We start from the raw sequence: 8,773 nt of genomic DNA on the forward strand, positions 1-8,773 counted from the left end.
TAACGTTGTCAACCACTCTTGCTTCTTACGTTAGCTCCCACGTTAACCAAGTTAACGTGGGAGTTAACGTGGTATATTTCTCCTTAGGCCAACGTTAGTGACAATGTTGAATGTCACTAATGTTGGCGTTTCTTCCCCCTTTTTAACGTTAGAGGCCACGTTAACTAAGTTAACGTGGACTCTAACGTGGCCACTTATGAGCATTTGCCAACGTTAGTGACAATGTTAAGTATCACTAACGTTAGCTCAACTTCCCTTCTCCACGTTAGAGTTCACGTTAACTTAGTTAACGTGACTCTTAACGTGGTCAATGATGGCTTTGAGAGCGTTATTGGCAATCACTTTTCTCATCAACTTTGCAAGTTACCTCCCATTCCTTGCTTCCTTTGGTCCTGAAATCAAGCAATAGAGCGCATCAAAGTTCTAGTCCAAGTCATGGGCAATGCAACATACAATTTGTCACTAAACTTATGCAAAATCCTCATGAAATAATATAAAATACACAATGTATGCTTGAATCAAGGTGTAAGTGAATATCTACCCAAAACTAGCTTATTTCCTAAGGAAATGCATGAAACTAACCTAAAAACAGTAAAGAAAAGGTCAGTGAAACTGGCCAAGATGCCCTGGCATCACAACACCAAACTTAAAGCTTGCTTATCCCTAAGCAAGTACTGGAACAAGAGAATGATGAATGGAGTGCCAAGAGCAATGAGTCATTCTTGTGGAAGTCATATCACTGATTTTATGGTGGTTTCATGCATAGCAACTTAGGTTCATTCTTGGCTTTCAGACCTTTATCATGTCTTAAAACACTCACTTTGCTTACATCCCATGAGACTTTTATTCATTGATCCCTTTATTGTCATTTCAGAGCTTATTGGTGTTCTTAGGCTAAGTGCTCTGTAAAGGGCAACTTTTTAAGATAAGCTTTCAGCCAACACTCCCGAACCAGTTGGTTCAAGGTGCTAGGTGTTGAAGCACCCCTAAGGACTTACTCCCTCAAGTCTCTCCCCTATACATACACACCACAGGCATATAGTTCATTTATTTTCCTTCTTGAGACCTTGGTGTCCAGCACCTCTTTGGGTTACTAAATGCTCTGTGGTGAGGGTTACTCTTGATAATGGACTTTCAGCTGATAATCTCGGGTTAGTTAACCCAAGTTACCAGGTGATAAAGCACCCCTAAGAGCTTATTCATCCAAGTAGATCCCTCACACAGGAACACCACAGACACATATTTTAAGATCAAAACCATTGGTTCCTAGCCTTATTGCTTACTCTTTTTCTTTTGTTTTTCCACTTTCATTATTCTTTTCTCTTTCTCTTATTAGGATCTTGTCATATACTTAGTCTCATGAGTATATTCAAAGCAAAGTATTCAGGCCAGATAGTTGTCATCCCACCTTATGGTTGAACCAACTTAGCTAACTTATGATCATACCACAAACTCATGAATGTACTCCATAGTGTGAACTCCACTCTGGTCTTTTGAAACATAAACATTCTCTCTTCATTTGATTAAAAGGGACAAGCATACAAGTAAGTAAAATAAGGATGCAGTGACATAAAGACTAGCACACAGAGTCTTTCTTCAATACCAAAAACTTAAAAGACATAATTGAAAAAGGTTTAAACATAACATGGAAGCAAGTTCTATTTCATACAAGATCTTCCTTATTTAAAACATAGAGAAAGGTGGAATAAAGAAGGAACTCCACCACCTTTTACTGTTGTGGATGTCCATGCTCTTTTCCTTGCTTGTCCTCCTTGTTTCCTCTTGCATTTCCTCGCATCCGTGCCAATATTGCTTGCTTCCAATCCTCAAGTGCCTTCCTCACTGACTCATGACTCTCTTCCACCCTTTGTCTTTTCTCTCGTGCTAATTCATCCTTCATTTCTTCATATCTGGCTATTCCTGGATGCAATATTGGCAGCTGTCCCACTAAGTAGCCGAGCCTGGCTTGAGTGTTTATGTGATGTCCTGTTTCGCTCATGTAAACTCCTTCTGCGAATGCCCTTTGCTCGTCCAATAGTTCTGCCTGTTCTATTTGTCTTCGATGCATCTCATGTATGTGTGCCCCTTGATGTGCTTGGATGTTGATTAGCCTCTGGATGGATTCTTGTTGCTCATTTTGCCTTTGTTCCATCCTATTAAATGTTTCTCCCCATTGTTGTCCTTGACTTAGTTGCTGTTTCATCAATTGCCTTTGCCACTCACCTTGTTGAGTCATCCATCTTGAGAGTGTTTCCTCTTGCTGCCCCATCATCTGTAGTTGAAGCTCTTTCTGTGCTCCTTGGCTTTCCAAATATTGTCTAGACAAGCCATCAATGGCCTCCTGCAATTGGTGCATGTCCAAGGTCTATTGTGCTTGGCCCTCTAAGACTTGTCCTTCCACTACTTAAGGGATTGTCCTCTTCCTTTGCTTCTGCTGAGGCAAAGGAGATGCTGCAGCATTCATCCTTCGTACAGTTATTGAGATGCCTTCCTTTATCCACATGGGGTTCTTATCTTCAAAAACCACCCCAGCTTTCTTGCATATTCGGTAAATAGTGCTGGGGTAACCTAACGTTCCTCTTGAGTCGCTTTTCTCTGCCATCTTTCTAATACCTTCAGCTATGAGTTCATGAACCTTGATTTCTCCTCCCTTCAGTATACAGTGCACCATTGTAGCTCTCTTGACATTCACCTCCGAGTTGTTTGCAGCTGGGAGAATAGACCTTCGCATTAGCTCAAACCACCCCTTGGCTTCAGGAGTGAGATCTGTTCTCTTGATGAACTTTGGTTTATTTCCTGCACCCCTTTCCCAGTCAGCTCCTGGTACACACATATCTTGCAGAATGTGGTCATAATTGGGGTTGTCCAATCTTGAGTGATAGCTTTCTTCTTCAAACTGTATAGACTATAGTTTCAATGCTCTCATGACACTCATGGGACCAAAGTCCACCATCTTTCCTCTCACAAAGCTTGTGTACGACTCATCCTTCTTATCATATCGAAACGCATTTGCATAAAATTCTCTTATGAGGTTTGCATTCACCTTAATGATCGGGTCAGTGAGGAGCTCCCATCTTCTCCTTTCTATCTTCTCTGTGATTTCAGGGCACTCAGTCTTTTTAACTTGAAATCCCAGCTCATAAATGATTTCCTTATCAACCATCCACCCGTATTGCAATGCATGATGCAAGCTTCTAAATCTCTTTTCATCATATGGGTGTTCTTCCATGGGTTCCTTTCCCTTCCTTCTTTTAGAACCCGAAGACGCCATGAATGATAGTTAATATGTGAAGGTGGCAAAGTTGTGGAGATTTTTGGTTGTTTAAGGTTTTATTGCGATGAAGAGAGTGAGGTGGGAAAAAGGTTTTTAATGGGGTAGGGAGTGTCTTGTACCGAAATGGAGAGTGGTGAAGATTGGGTAATGACAATGAAGGTGGGTACGGAACAAGGGTCATTTATAGAGAAGTTGTGAGAGAATGGAGGGTGTGGATTGATTGAGTGGTTACTTGATAGACGGTTGGGGTGATGCATGGATAAAAGACAAGGATCATCACTTTATGAATGAGATTGCTCGGTCTTTTAGGGGTTCCATTTTTCTAATGTTGCATGGCAACATTTTCCAATGTATTCCCTTTTTAGAACAAGTGTGTAGCCCTTCCTTTTGTGGTGTCCAATCCTTCTTTGTTTAGTTGTCCAATCCATCCCCTTTTATGCTTCTTTTCTTTTCCTATAAAGATTTAAAATAAGGAAATTAATATCAAACTCTACGGCTAGAATAATAAAGAGAAGAAAAAGAGTTTGTTTATTTATGAATTTCAACTAACTAACTACTTGTGTATCCTTATGCATTTTGGTGGCACCATGGAGTGACACCAAACTTAGTTTGAAGTAATGTGATGAAAAGTTTTATTCAAAGCTCCCAAGACTAGCATGCATCTTGGTTTGCTTTGAACACCAAACTTGTTCTTCACTATATACTGCATGATAAAGATTTCACCAAGTGTTTGTCAAGTTTGGGTTGAAATTCATAAACATTGATTTATTCATTATTTTAAAAACATATAAAATATGGGTTGCCTCCTATGAAGCGCTTCTTTAGCGTCACTAGCTTGACGTTTTTCCCTCATCAGGGTGGTTGGTAGTGCTTAAAGTCCTCCCCTCTTGCTGTGAACTTATATCCATTGGTTGGATCAATGATCTCCACATGTTCCAGGGAAAGAACTCTGTTGATAGTGAAGACCTTGGGTAACTGAGATGGTACAGTAGGGAGATTAGGGGGAATATCTGGGAAGTAAGCTGAGACAACTCTATCCCCTAGAGAGAAGTCTTCCGTAGGGATCTTTTTGTTTCTCCACCTCCTTGGTACCTTCTTCTTTGTTTCTTTTGAGGTTGCCTTCCCCTTGGTGACCTCTTTTTCTAAAGGGGTTGTGATGCTGTCTTTACCTGCCTCTAGAGGTTTAGGTTCCTCCAATTTTTCCTTGAGCTGTGGCAATTGCTGTTTTCCTTGTTTATCAATTAAGGGGATCTCAGAATGATCTGGCTGTGCTTCAGTGCTTGTCTCCTCCTTCAGTGTCTCATTATCATTTGTGCTTAGTTCCTTGTCCTATTGATCTGTTTCTTGTGAGAGTTTGAAAACATTGAAACTGAGTCGTTCATCATGGATTCTCAATATTAGCTCCCCTTTCTCTACATCGATAAGTGCTCTGGCCGTAGCTAGGAATGGTCTTTCCAATATGATTGGATGAGTGTGACTCTCTTCCATGTCCAGGATGACAAAGTCTGTTGGGAGAAAGTATTTCCCAACCTTTAGCAACACATTTTCCACCACTCCTATTGCTTGCTTTTGAGTTTTGTCAGCCAGTCTGATGATTACATCTGTGGGCATTATCTCATTGATCTGCACCCTCTTCACCAGGGATAAGGGCAGTAAGTTGATGCTGGCCCCCAAATCACATAGTGCTCTATCGAACATAGTTTCACCTATGGCACAAGGGATGTGAGAACTCCCTAGGTCTCTTCTTTTTGTAGGCAACTCAGGTTGAATAAGGGCACTACATTCCTTGTTCATCACTATAGTCTGGCCTCTTTTGAGTGAGCTTTTCCTGGGAAGAAGTTCCTTCATATACTTGATGAATGCAGGCATTTGTTGAATTGCTTTGATGAATGGTATGTTTACATGCAGAGATGCAAACAAGTCTAGGAACCTTGAGTATATTCTCTTTCCCACAGCACCATTGAGCAGTTGAGGGAAGGGTGCATAGAGCTTCAGCAGCTCTTGTTGTGAGATTTCTGGTTCTTGGTGATCTCTATCCTCCTCCTTTGTTGAGTTATCTTCAGGTTGTTCGAAAAGTGTGCCTTGCTTGTCTTCAGTCTCTTGATCACTTGTAGTGACCATTTTGCAATCTTTCCATCTTACTTTCTTTGCTTCTCCTTTGGGGTTTTTCTCCGTGTCACTTGGGAAGCTATCAGTAGGTTTGGGAATCTTCTCAGCTAAATATCCCACCTGGAATTCCAGCTTCCTAATGGTCTCTCCCTGGTTCTTAATATTGGCTCGCACCTCCTCTTTGAACACCTTATTTTCTTGAATCTATTGGCATATTTCTTCAAGTAAGGCTTCAATCTTAGAGAGCTTGTCATCAATTGATGGGTGATTTGGAGCAGATGTGCTGTTTTGGTTTTGATAAGCGTGTGGAGAAGTGTTGTTGTGGGGGTGTTGAGATGTCCTCTGTGTGAATTGCTGGTGAGCTGCATTGTTGTTGGAGTTGTAACGTCTCTAGTCTTGGTTTTGATCTTGCTCACTTCCCCACCCAAAGTTTGGGTGGTTTCTCCACCCAGGGTTGTAGGTCTTGGAGTATGGATCATAGTTTTTCCTTGGTGAATTCCCAATGTAGTTGGCTTGCTCCTGACTACCCTCTGCTTCTTCATTCACTCTTTCTTGGGTTGTTGATGAAGTTGAGATTGCTGTTACTTGGTTCCTCTCCATCTTCTTGGTGAGGTCAGCCAACTGCTGGGTAATGAGCTTGTTTTGGGCCAACAGAGCATCTACATTGTTTAGCTCCATTACTCCTCTTGTGTACCCTCTTTCGGAAGCATAGAAGTAGTCGTTCTCTGCTACTGTTTTAATAACATCTATGGCTTCCTCAATAGTCTTCTTCTTGTTCAAAGATCCTCCGGATGAATGGTCTACGGCCTTCTTTGACTCATAAGAGAGCCCTTCATAGAAAATGTGCAGCTGCACCCATTCGTTGAACATATCTGGTGGGCACCTCTTTGTTAGGTCTTTAAACCTCTCCCACGCTTCATATAGAGTCTCACCATCTTGTTGCCTGAAAGTTTGGACCTCAGCTCTCAGCCTATTGATTCGTTGAGGAGGGTAAAATCTTGCTAAGAATTTATTCACCACGTCTTCCCAAGTTGTCAAGCTTTCCCTTGGGAAAGATTCCAGCCACTTGTCTGCTTTGTCCCTAAGTGAGAATGGAAACAAGAGCATTCTATAGGTGTCAGGATGAACACCATTAGACTTCACTGTGTCACATATTCTCAGGAAGGTGGTCAAATGTTGATTGGGGTCTTCTTGAACACCTCCTCCAAACGAACAGTTGTTCTGAACAAGGGTGATGAGCTGTGGTTTAAGTTCAAAGTTGTTGGCATGGATTGTTGGCTTTTGGATGCTACTTCCACAATTGCCTGGGTTTGGATTGATGTAAGAGCCCAAAACTCTTCTATCCTCCCCAGCATGATTTGCTCTACCTCCTCCCCCATGGTTGTGATCCTCTTCTTCATGATGGTTTTCCATGTTGTCTTCCATGTTTGGTTCAAAGAATTCCTCTTCTTCCTCAGCACCAACCACTTTCTTTCCTCTTGCCTCCCTCCTTAATCTAAGGAAGGTCCTCTCAGGTTCAGAATCGAAGGAAGTTGAAGCCCCGCTTCTTCTCCCTGTCATACAACCATCAAGTGTAAGCAAGAAAAGATAGGTGCAAAGAGTATTTTTTTGTCAGAATTACTGTTAGTTGTGGGTGATGCAATATATCAAACAGTTAGTGGGTTAGCAAACAGAATAGAAAATAACAAAGAAAAACAAAAGAGTAGAGGGGGAAGGGAAGAAGTTTAACTAAAACAGAAAGTAAATCACTCAAACAAAAAAAATGAAATTCACAAAGTAAAAATGCTCAATCTAGTGATCTTCCAATTTAATCATTGTTGATGCACAATCAATCCCCGGCAACGGCGCCATAAACTTGATGCGGGTGGAAACTGTCTCTCAACAAATTTCCTTCGGCAAGTGTACCGAATTTGTCGTCAAGTAAAAACTCACAATAGAGTGAGGTCGAATCCCACAGGGATTGATTGATCAAGAAACTTTAATTAGAAGAATGTTCTAGTTGAGCGAATCCAGAATTTGGGTTGAGAGTTGCAGAAAATAAAATGGCGGGAATGTAAATAACAGAAAAGTAAATGCTAGAATTAAAGGACTGGAAGTAAATGACTGAAAATAAATTGCAGAATTGTAAATAGGAATGGGGGATTTGCTCATAAAAGTAAATGGCAGAAATTAAAGAGAATGGGTAAGATCAGAGATGGGGAGTTCATTGGGCTTAGGAGATGTTGCAATTCTCCGGATCAAGTTCATTTTCATCTCTTCCTTAATCAATGCACTCATTGATCTCCTTGGCAATCTTAATTGATTGAATTACAATTTCTTGCAATTCAATCTCTCAAATCTTGATCAATAGCCAATTCCTTGGTCAATTGCTCATGAGACGAGATGAAGTATGGTCACTGATTATACTACATGCATTTCCCAAATCAAGTATTGAGAGGGTTATAGTCACATACCCATCCAAACCCAATTTGGTCCAGCATGAGAAAGCATTTCTAGCTTGATCTCTTCATTCCTCTTTCAAGGTTCAAAAGAGATCCAAGTTTGAATAGCTTCTTTTCCAAGATAACTACTCAATTGGATGAAGATCGAAAGCCTTCAAGTAAAATCAAGAGAAAAGATAGAAGAAGAATAATGAAAATTAGTATTGATCCATCAAATTACAACAGAGCTCCCTAACCCAATGAAAGGGGTTTAGTTGTTCATAGCTCTAGAAAATGAAAACAAAGATGGAGAATACATCATAGAACTAGAAATTGTAGAGAAAGTAAAATACAGAGAGTAGTTCCCTTTTTTTCCCTTTCTTTCGAACTCTGTCAACAATTCAAAGCTACTCCTATATTTACTACTTCTCTCAGCTTCTAGTTGGCTCTTCAAGTCTTGGGCCTTTGGATCTTGAGTTTGAAGCAGTTCTCTTCTTCATTTGGGCTTGGCTTTACTTGCAGAGAAAAAATGTGGAGTGGGCAAAGACTTTAGCTCAGGACATTAGGGGTGTTAACGTTTAGTGAAAATATAAGTTCGAGAACGTTAGTGACAATCAAGTTTCTCACTAACGTTACAAAGTAAAAGCCTCGTTAACTTCAACGTTAGTGGCATAAACGTTGCCACTAACATTGCCTCTAAGTCCTTCGCACACGTTATTGAGACTTAACATTCCCAATAACTTTGAAAGGCCCCCTTTGTTCCCACGTTAGAGCCCACGTTAACTTAGTTAACGTGGCTCTTAAATGTGGGCTTGCCATCCTTTGAGAACGTTAGTGACACTCAACATTGTCACTAACGTTCCAAGGTGCTCCTATGTCTCATGTTAGAGTCCATGTTAACTAGGTTAACGTGGCTTCTAACGTGGCCATGCTTAGCGATCCCCAACGTTAGTGACAATGTTGAGTGTCA

At 40.8% G+C, this 8,773-nt stretch overlaps 1 non-coding gene across 1 annotated transcript; it reads left to right on the top strand.

Moving 5' to 3' along the window:
* Positions 1-6,248: 6,248 nt before the first annotated feature.
* LOC148574387 (small nucleolar RNA R71) lies at positions 6,249-6,355 on the top strand. Its single transcript, XR_015906404.1, has one exon. It is a non-coding gene; the product is annotated as a small nucleolar RNA R71 (small nucleolar RNA).
* Positions 6,356-8,773: the final 2,418 nt, after the last annotated feature.

Source organism: Arachis ipaensis, chromosome B2 (assembly GCF_059453495.1).
Source record: "Arachis ipaensis isolate K30076 ecotype BB chromosome B2, ASM5945349v1, whole genome shotgun sequence".
Classification (NCBI taxonomy): domain Eukaryota; kingdom Viridiplantae; phylum Streptophyta; class Magnoliopsida; order Fabales; family Fabaceae; genus Arachis; species Arachis ipaensis.